General features: G+C 43.1%; 1 long non-coding RNA gene across 1 annotated transcript; it reads right to left on the bottom strand.

Annotated features, from left to right (window-relative positions):
- Positions 1-7,018: 7,018 nt before the first annotated feature.
- LOC116084877 lies at positions 7,019-7,969 on the bottom strand. Its single transcript, XR_004116301.1, has 2 exons — positions 7,809-7,969; positions 7,019-7,446 (listed from the first exon to the last, which is right to left on the bottom strand). It is a non-coding gene; the product is annotated as an uncharacterized LOC116084877 (long non-coding RNA).
- Positions 7,970-8,828: the final 859 nt, after the last annotated feature.

Here is an 8,828-nt window from a genome sequence, read left to right as displayed (position 1 = left end):
AATGCCTTTCTTGATGAGAACACAGGGGACTTAATGGCAGACCCGAGCTTAAGGGGGCTGTGCTTCTGAGCTGCCACCCTGAATTACCCCTTACAGGCATGTCCTTTGATGAGGGGAAGGGCCTAATGGCCTCCTTTAGGTCATGGTTGTCACTGTCTGTTATGGGAATGGAGCCTAATTTGGAGGTCAATCTTAGTGAATAAACATTAGCAGAAACTTTCTCAGTAACCCCAAGCTCCAATTATGGCACAAAATTTTTATTCCTGCAGTTTTAACAAGTCTGATGAGTAGAATGCCTACCTCCAGTCATAGTGGAGGCAGAGGTCCTTCAGCTAAAGTCTATTTTGTATAACTGACGAGTTCTGAAGCAAGTTTATTATGAAGTAAATCCTTCATAGCATCAGTTTTACTTCTTCAAGTTTCCCCTGTTGTGGATGAAGTTCAGAAAATACACATTTGTCTAAGATTCCAGATGTAGAGCACATGTGTAAATCTTGGCAGCCTAGCTCATTAGATAGGGATCATAGTAAAAAGATATTAAAAAAAATTTAAAAAAAATGCTGGGCAGTGGTGGCTCACACCTTTAATCCCAGCACTTGGGAGGCAGAGGCAGGCAGATTTCTGAGTTCAAGGCCAGCCTGGTCTACAGAGTGAGTTCCGGGACAGCCAGGGCTACACAGAGAAACCCTGTTTTGAAAAGTCAAAACAAATAAACAGAAAGAAAGAAAGAAAGAAAGAAAGGAAGGAAGGAAGGAAGGAAGGAAGGAATATTCATCTCCACAATATTTATACCCAGTCCTGATCTACAGCAGGGTAAGAAAGAGAACTGTCTCCTTTGTAGTTTAAAGTTCTCACCTAAGGTTTGCTGCTTTCCCACACACGTTGTGCACTGCACAAACAGATGATGCTGTTACTCACATAGACAGCACCTTCAAAGCAGTGCTTCTCAACCTTCTTAATGCCCTGACTCTTTAATACAGTTCCTCATGTTATGGTGACCCCACCATAAACTCACTTCGTTGCTACTTCATAACTGTAATTTTGCTACTGTAACGAACCATAATGTAAATATCTGATATGCAGGATATCTGATATGTGACCCCCATGTGGATCATGACCCACAGGTTGAGAAGCACTGCCCTAAAGGAACCTGACTCCTGAGCCACAGATCCAGCGCTTTACACCACACTAAGTCAGCATAGGCGCTGGGCAGTTCTAACGTAGAAGCTGTATGTCGTCAGCAATCCATGTAGACATAATCAAAACTGTCAGTGATTTGCAGGTGTACCAAGGACAGTACTGGGGCACTGCTACACCCCCCCCCAACACACACACACACCCTTTTTTCTATACCCATGAGCTCTGTCTTTGGGAAAGTCAAAGTACTTTTGCAAATATTCACACGTATTTGACAGGGCTTAGTCAAGACAAGTTTAAAATAGCTCCTGGGCTCAAAGACAACAGGACCCTGAGACATAAAAGAAATGTTGAGGTGAAATGATCTCAAAAGAATGCTTCCAGAAAACAGTGGCATGCCACTCTCTAAATCTGGGTTGGGTGGGCTAACAGGATGGACTGCCTTTGCAGCTCAGGCTCCGCCTCAACTAGTGGCTCCTGGCATCCTGCAGCCCCTTGAGTTCCATCCACCCCCAACTCCCTGTGATGCATGCCAGTCTCAATTTGAGTGCCTGGCCCAGGACAGAGAATAGGTGTTCAAATATTTAATTCAATGGGTGGGAAAGTGAATGGATGGATGGTTGGATGGATGGATGAATAGATCAATGGATAGATGAGCAGATGGATTTATATTCTTCTGAGGAGGCATCTCTGAGTATTAATGAATACCAAATTTAGTAAAGGAGTCTATTTTTTTCCCAGAGGAATCAGAGCAAGCTGCCTATCCCAAAGCTGCTGACAAAAGACCCTCCAGGGTTACTCCTGGTCTTGTGTGAGAGACACAATAGTCCACACTTGGAAAAAGGCATGGCTCACCCTGCTCTCATACATACTCACAAAGACAACGTTCACCAGGGTCACAACCATTGTTAATCCTAAAATCCGCCAGAGAAAAATCAGTCCCACCATTCTGAGCCAAATTTGAAACAAGCTTTATTAAGTACTGACCAAGATGGGCTTTGGTCAGGCCCACTCCCTGGGACTTCCAGCTGAGTGGCCCCTGACTGGCTTTGTAGGAGCTTATAAAGACAACCCCATAAGCCACCATACATCCCCATGAGGCTTTTGTTATTTTCCAAGAACTACAATTCCCAGTATTCCTGGAAGTTATCTGGTCCTTGGACAGGTGGGGCTAACAGATTAATGTCAGGCATTATTCCATCTCTACAGCTATATTCTTTACAATAAGCCTCTTCAAACAAGGCATCTGTAGACTCCTCTGTAGACTTGTCTTTCTGACCCCCGAGGTCTGTCTGTCGGGACACAGACAGAACACACGATCTATTCAGGGCTCTGTGGCCTTTCCATCATTCTTTGGACCTATAGCTATTTATTTTTGAATATGGGGTAAGTATATATGCATTACTGCAAAAAGTACAAATGCTTACTAATCTCATAAATACATACAATATTTTAGTACAGATCACTAGTAACATAATTAAATGACAACATATACTTTTGCAACAGATGATTCTCAAGTACACACATATATGCATACATGCACACACTGCTAGAATACACGCATACATGTGTGTATAATCTCCACAGATCATGACAATTCCACAGTTTGTTCTATGATCGTGTTCACTTCTGCAGATGGTGAGACACAGTAATTGTCAAAGTCACATGACAAATGTGACTCAGGTCTCTCTCCCCCTTCCTGATACCCTCACCATTGCCCTGTACTTCACTCAAAGCTACACCAAGCCATGAAACTGCCTCTATCCTGCAGGTTCTTGGTGTATCTTTCAAATCTCATGCAATCCCATCCCAGCTTTCAGCCTCCCAAATAATAATGCCTCCCAAGGAAGTACACACACCTACAGCTTTGATTTAATTCTCTTGAATTAAGCTGATTAGGTGTTGAGTAATTAGAATCCTGTATAATTTTATTGGATTCAATTGTTAGATTTCAGAGACAAAATGACTGCAAGTCTGAACAGAATCTAGAGTAACCAAATCCAGATGCATCAGGGGTTCCTCAGGGCTAGCTGTCAGGATCCAGGGAATTCAATACAACAGAGTATGACCATCCCAACCATAGGATTTTAAAAATTGACATTAAGATAACTGCTGAAATGCCAGGAAGTCCAGCAAACATGCTTTGTCCAGGAGCCTCACATTTCCTAATGAAACCAAAGAGCATCGATTCTCAGACTCAGGGAATTCGGTCCTAATGGTTACCATCCCGAGTCATGTTACTATTACAGCCATTAACTTGAGAACTAAAATGACTTCACTTGCCTGTGCCTGTCTCCCTTAAATCTTTTTCAGCAGAATCTAGACAAATGAGGAGGATCGACTTAAATACCTTTGTGTCCACATGGAAGGGATGTATTTCTTCTTCTCTGGCTCTCTCTGGGCAACATCCTTATAGCATCATGACAGAAACAGTCATTGTCTTTAGCAGCACCTAGCCCTGTCACTCAGTGACTGTCATTCTTTGCTGTCTCTATATGCATCGTTGTTTTGTTTTTAAATTTTACAAGTTTAAGATGGTTTGTTATGACTTTTTCACTCATGCATATAATATCTTCATCATACTTCTCCCCGTTACTATTTCTCCTCATCCATTTCCAAGTCCATATCTGTATAAGCCTCCTTTTTACCACCATGCCCTCCCCTCCCCTCCTCATAGATGCCACATAGGAAAGTAAACAAGTGGCATCTGTCTGAGAGATTATTCGCTTAACATGGTACTCTTCAGTTTCATCTATTGTCCTGCAAATGACAGAATTTTATTCTTCATTATGATTGAATAAAACTCCATTGTGTGTGTATGTGTGTGTGTATGTATTATGTACATATGTATCATGTGGGTATTTTTTCTTTACCTATTAGTTTATCCATGAATAGTATAGCAATAAACATAGCTGTGAAGGCATCACTAGAGATCACAGTTTTCTATTACTTTCTATACACACTAAGCTATAACTACAGCCATGCTTGATGTACTATTCAGGGTAAGGTCATGCCACTCATAGCCATGCCTCCTCCATGCCTTTCATCTTTAGCACTAATTTCTCATCATCTTGAGCCATATCCTGACTCATCCACACAATCACCAATGCTACTGGTGACTCAAACCTCCAGATTTCATTCTTCCTTGTGTTCCCCAGGGAAGATCATGTTCAGTTCGTCTGCTCATGTTCTTTGCTCTTGATTTCCTTCTTTTAATTACCACAGCCCTCCTAATCCAGATCTCATTACATCCTCATTAACTTGCTTTGGGATCCACCTTCCATCTGAACCATGTGCCCCTGATATTTTCTTACTATTCTTCTATACAGTGCTGATAGTTCAATCAGACAGAACTGTCCTCCTAACATAAACGTTCTGATTTCTAAACCAGGGACACTGTATCTAGTATTCCTATTCCACCAGACTCATGTCATACCCCACACATGGACCCTGCACTCCAGACAAACTTGCTTTCAATCTGGCTGCAACACACTGCTTGATTAACTAGTTTTGTTATTGGTGTTAAGTCTCAAACCCTAGACAAATGTTAACATATCAAAGCAGATGCTGGCCACCTCTCTCTCAGCACCACCAGTACCTGAAATACCCTGACACCTTACACTGAACTCTCCAGCCATGCTATTGGACTGAGATTCCCTCTCCACGTCCCACCCCCCAGCTCCTCTAGCTCCTCTATGACCCAGCCATTTTGGCTATGTCTCTCTGTAGGTTTCCAGCTCTTCGCTTGATCTCCTGGCCCCTTGGCCTTCCCACTTTCCCGTCTCATGGTCACCAGCTCAGCCTGCTGGCAAGGTCCAGTGTGGACTCTTCCAGAAACCTCTTCTTCTTCTTCTCTCCCACATATCTATAACAAACTTTCTCCATAATTTAGGAATGGTCATGTCCTCCTTCCTTTCACTTCTTTTTCTCATTCAATTGCCATTCTAAAGAATTCGTTGAATGAATCAATGGATATAAGAATGTATGGATAGCTGGTACACAAAACTGCTAATTCCAGCCCTTGTGACTGACAGGGAAGACATTTATAAACTCTTCTCTTTGGAAATTGCTCTCTTTCACAGCTGACTTGAGACCAAGAACTGGTGTCATTCTGCCCTAGAATCATGTCTCAGGTCCATGATCTGTAGTTCCCCTATGTGTCTTTGTTCTTCTTCTTCAGAGCTGCCTGTACACCACAAGAGAACAATTCTCCAGTTTGGAGTTTAAGAAAATATAAAAGAGCAGGATGTAGCTCAGTGATGGGGCAAGTACCCAACATGCACAAGGTTCTGAGTTAAAGCAAAAGAGCTAGAAGGAAATAAAGAAAAGGAAAGAGAGGAGAGGAAGAGAGGGAGAGATGGGGGGAGGGAGGAAACAAGAAGAAGAGAAGAGAATGACAGAGGAGGGAAGAGAAAGAGCATAAGGCTGACTGGCTGTCCATGGCTTTTTTCCTACCCTCCATGTGCCAAGAAATTTTAAAGCAACTGAGATGCAAAGGCTTAATTGTAGTTAAGACTACAATTGAAATGGATCCCTCTTGTTGTTTGGAATCTGTGTGGCCAGTTTCTATCTTGGCTATTTGGCAAGAGACAGGGGACGACTGAAATTACATAGGAGTGCTTCTGGAGAGCAATCTTTGGTGAGCTGTAATATGTTTACTTATGAATTAGCCTTTAATCAACAGATTTAATATTAATTAATAATTCATAAGCTGCTCTTTGCATAGAAATGGCATAATTACTTCTATGATTCAACCTAAAATGTCTGCTGTAGAATGTATAAGAAGGTAATTGGTAGTGAAATGCAGTTAAGAAAAAAAAAATTCTTTTAATTATGTAACATGGCTCATTACAGCAGATAATCAACAAAGCTGCCAAACTAGTCCTCAGGTGGCATTTTTTTTCTATATACAGCAAATAAACTTTTGTTTGTAGAAGATGTGTGTTCGCCTTGGGAGATTTTAGGTTGCTGTCAAGATGAGAGCTGTGGTAAGACTGAGTCAGAAGAGATTATGAAACTAAGGGACAGGAAGACACGGTCTCAGATATGCCTCAAGTAGCTGAGGACATACTCAAAAATACCGCTGTTTCTGACCCACTTCCATGTTGTCTTTTGGAGATTAGAGCTGCTTTAAATGCCAGAAAGACTTCGGGTAGCAGGAACATTAAGGGAAATTAGCACAGGACCTGTTGTGTATAGAACACTAAAGAAATAATGTGGCCTTTGCTTTTTATTAATAATATCACAAAAAAAAAGTCTCTACTTCTAATGGCTAATATTGATTGACAACTTGACAGACTCATAGAAACATCTAAGAGACAAACCTTTGAGTGTGTCCATACTTTGTGATGGAGTATCTAGAATGGGCTGACTGAGGTAAGAAGACCCCACCTAATTGTGGGCAGTACCATTTCAAGGATTCGGGTCCTGGACTGAATAAAAAGAAGTGAGCAGAGAACACCAGCATCATCCCTCTGCTTCTTGATTCTGAATGTGACATGCCTCACTATCTCAGGCTCATGCCCGTTGACTCCCTGCCGGAATGGACTGTGTTCCCTAGAACTTACAAGCCAAAATGAACCTTTTCTCCTTTAAGTTGCTTTTTAATCAGGTCTTTGGTTACAGCAACAAGAAAAGAAGAAACCAACACTCCACTCATCTTAAGCAAGTGAACATCAAAGCCGAGGACCCTAAAAACATTCACAATGAGTGGAGGGATGGTTCGTTCAGTAGTTAAGAGCATTTACTTCTTGTCCAGGGACCTGAGCTGGGTCCTTGGCATCTATGTCACAGCTGGCTGTAACAACAGCTCTAGGGGAGCCAGTACCTCTTTCTAGATTCCAAGGGCTCTTAGATGAATGTGCACACACAGCCAAACAGATACACACACATGCTCATGAATAAATTATAAGATCAATCTTTTTTAAAATCACAAAAGCATTTTAACATAAAGATGAAACTCCATTTCTTGTTCGTTTTCATTCAGCGATTCAATCTTCAAACACACTGATTGCTTCCTGAGTTTGGTCCAGTGTCATAAGCACATGGCTGTCAGAGGTGTGAGCTCTTTACCCAAGGCTCTTGGAGTGGACCAAAAGGCAGATTAGAGCTCTGAAAATTAGTCAAACCTCAGTTCCCATGCACATAGGCGCCACACTATACCCAGTCATGTGAACTTGTGGAAACGTCTTCCTTGAGGCTGCTTAGCAGATGATCACGTCTCCTCTTGTGGTATATGCAAAGACTCCAGTGGGTTCCTAAAAGTGAGGCACATCACCTGCCCGGTGGAAGATGGTCTTTCTTCTCATCCTGTGTGTTTCAGTTGGAAAAGGTTTGATGTTCTTGGCTCCATCTAACATGGTATAGCCTAAAGACAATGGACTTACAGGATTCTCCATGAATTTAATTCAAATTAGTTACACTTTTAATAAGTGCTCTGCTGGATAAAGGGAGAGAGGAAGGTCTAATCTCACTGACACTGAACGACCACCTTATTTCTCCTTGTCTTGGACTGTGTACCCACACTTTAAGACCCATTTAGTGGTCCTCATCACACCCATGACTTGGTCTGAGATTAGTTCTCCAGCTCTGAATGCACCTCTCTGGGTACCCACCCCACAGACAGTGCAGACTCCCAGGCTTCATCATTCTTCATCTTGTTCCCTCCTTACTTCACATGGTCCTTTCATCAGGAAGCAGGAAAACATGATTCTTCAAGCCTTACTGCTCAGGCCAGGAACAGGAAATAGCGCCCTTTGACTAGCTAAAGGTCAGCCTCAGGTGGTCCCCTGAGAGCTTGCTCCCAGAAGGAAGTGTCAGGGTAGCCCTGGAAGGCCTGTGGAATTTTCAGATCATCTAAGGAATATAAAGCCACAGCAACCAGACAATGGTTGTTAACATTCTGTCTAAACTCCACCCCACCGTTACCTGGCAACAGCCAGGTAGGCCTGGCCCACTGTAAACGGGGCTGCTTGCCGCCTCCTCTCTCTCTCTTTCCTCTTGCTCCCTCTTTTTCCCCATTCCCTTCCCCCTTTCTCTCCGTGATCATGACCAGCCTCTACTTCTCTACTCTCTCCCTCTCTCTGCCTTTCTCTGCCTCTGCTAACCCATGCCCTCCTCATGTCCTGAATAAACTCTATACGATATCGTCCTGTGACTGGTCCCTCAGGGGAGATGGATGCCTTGGCACAGGCCTGCTGAGGCAGCCCTTTCCCCCATGCCTCACCACACCCCCACAGAACATGTCTTATACCTCTTTATCTTTTTATAAACATATCAGTGATGATCAGTGAGGTCTCCAGCATCCCTCCACATTCAGTCTCGGGGTGGCTGGTTCCCAGAGAGAACTCAGTACCGTAGAATGTGCAGTGTGGAGAGCTTTTGGTACCGATGTGTAGCCCTGTTATACAGGCCGTCCAGTCACACAAGCCCACCCAAAGCTGGGAACAGCCTGAGTTTAGTCACCCAGCTTAAGCAATCTTTTGGAGATCAACTTTGCAAGGAGGCATCCAGCTCTCCAATTTCACAGCCTCATCACAGGCTTTAGTCTGTCTTGACTTCACTTTGACAAATGCCTGGAACAGCTGCCTGCAGCTTCCACTGTGGACATAGTCCAGAATGGACTTGCCCAAGATAAAATGGGCATACTCTTATCTAGAGCGAGTGGCCAATGCTGCTGACTCCTCACCGTG

Source organism: Mastomys coucha, unplaced genomic scaffold (genome assembly GCF_008632895.1).
Source record: "Mastomys coucha isolate ucsf_1 unplaced genomic scaffold, UCSF_Mcou_1 pScaffold9, whole genome shotgun sequence".
NCBI classification, from domain to species: Eukaryota; Metazoa; Chordata; class Mammalia; order Rodentia; family Muridae; genus Mastomys; species Mastomys coucha.
The sequence above is the reverse complement of the archived record's forward strand: the minus strand, read 5'-3'. Positions and strand labels throughout refer to the sequence as shown.